The sequence below is a fragment of the Colobus angolensis genome, unplaced genomic scaffold (genome assembly GCF_000951035.1).
Source record: "Colobus angolensis palliatus isolate OR3802 unplaced genomic scaffold, Cang.pa_1.0 Scaffold31, whole genome shotgun sequence".
Taxonomy (NCBI): Eukaryota; Metazoa; Chordata; class Mammalia; order Primates; family Cercopithecidae; genus Colobus; species Colobus angolensis.
Window position 1 is genome coordinate 348,030 of NW_012116377.1, and position 1,674 is coordinate 349,703.

Here is a 1,674-nt window from a genome sequence, read left to right on the forward strand (position 1 = left end):
CGGCCACTGTACTCCAGCCTGGGTGACAGCGAGACTCCGTCTCAAAAAAAATAAAAATAAAAATAAAAATAAAGTATAAGGGACCTGAGCATCTGCAGATTTTGGTATCCACAGTGATCCTGGAACCAATCCCCTGTGATATCAAGGGAAGACTATTATTATAGGATACTTACTATATTTAACTTCTAGTTAATCTAAGTAAAATATTAGTCCTCTAAATTTTTTAGAGCTCTGACTTATAAATACCATCAGAATAATTTCCTGTATTATTTCCATATCACTCAAGGTTGGTTACTTCATATTTATGAGAAAAGTGTTACGGGGAAAAATTATATTCAAAAATGTGACTTCAGTCAGGAGCAAGGTCACAAGTGACACCTGCTCCAAGGAACCTGTACAGGTTGTGATTGTGGATAACTCTGGCATCTTAGACTCTCATAGTTTCTCTGTGTAACCTAAATTCTGAAAATAAAGACCCTTCTGTTTCTCATTTTTGAAATGTTTAGAGCTTTTTTTTTCCTTCCTTGAGACGGAGTCTCCCACTGTCGCTTAGGCTGGAGTACAGTGGCATGATCTTGGCTCACTGCAACCTCTGCCTCCTGGCTTCAAGTGATTCTCTTGCCTCAGCCTCCTGAGCAGCTGGGATTACAGGTTCCCACCACCACGCCTGTCTAATTTTTGTGTTTTTAGTAGAGATGGGGTTTCACCGTGTTGGCCAGGCAGGTCTTGAACTCCTGACCTCAAGTGATCTGCCCACCTCGGCCTCCCAAAGTGCTGAGATTACAGACGTGAGCTTCCGTGCCCAGCCATTGAAATGTGTAGAGCTTTTGAATGGCATAATGGGTCTGGCCTGAGATGCTATGTACAAATACTCTTTTTCTACTTGCTCACATGTAGGTCAAAGCCAACGAGTCATCATTACTTTGGTCTTTTTCACAGGCTTGCTTCCTTGTACATCCTCAGGAGCTGCAAAACCTCTTAGAGTTCTAAGGGCTCTGCCTGAATTTTGGGATGCTGCCTTGTTCCCCAACCATAACATCCAAGTCCAGTGTCATTTTTCTTCTCACAAGTTTAAAGTCAACACTTGAAAGAAGGACAGCAACAGATGATTGAGAAATGTGAAGAAGGTTCTCTGTGTGAGTAAGCAAGAACCTGGTAGGTATGAATGGGATAAAGATTTACTGCAGTTATTCAGTGAGAGTTTGCAGCCTCAGCCTCTGAGTTGTTGTGGGTTTTTGTTGTTGTTGTTGTTGTTGTTTTGAGATTTTCGTACTAGCCTTTGTCTTTTAGAGTGACTGTTGCTGGGAGTTCTTTAGATACCTAAATGACATTTCCAGATCGTCTTCCAGAATCTATGCATCCCTTTTATCAGATTCTAGAGAACTGATTGCTCTTCTAAACGCTGTTCTGGATGCCAGTCACTGTACATCATTTGCAGTCTCACGTTTATGATTTTTTACAGCCTCAATTTCACTTTTCTTCCTTTCACTGACATTCTCCATTTTTCACTTTTCCCTGTATGCCTAGATGCATTTCCTTAAGCATTCAGTCCTTCATAGATCTGTTAGCTTTCAAAAACTAGCATGTAAGCTCTTTTCTTTAAAATGTAATCTTTTGCCGGGCGCGGTGGCTCAAGCCTGTAATCCCAGCACTTTGGGAGGCCGAGGCAGGCGG

At 41.7% G+C, this 1,674-nt stretch overlaps 1 protein-coding gene across 4 annotated transcripts in view; it reads left to right on the forward strand.

Annotated features, from left to right (window-relative positions):
• Positions 1–1,674, forward strand: part of ZNF260 (zinc finger protein 260) — a 17,690-nt gene that overhangs the window by 2,613 nt on the left and 13,403 nt on the right. For 3 of the 4 annotated variants that reach the window (XM_011950611.1, XM_011950610.1, XM_011950613.1), the window contains exon 2: positions 940–1,155. The gene's annotated coding sequence lies outside the window, so the exon portion shown is untranslated. Of the gene's footprint in view, positions 1–939; positions 1,160–1,674 lie in introns of all 4 variants that reach the window. The other variant, XM_011950612.1, reaches the window with a different exon arrangement.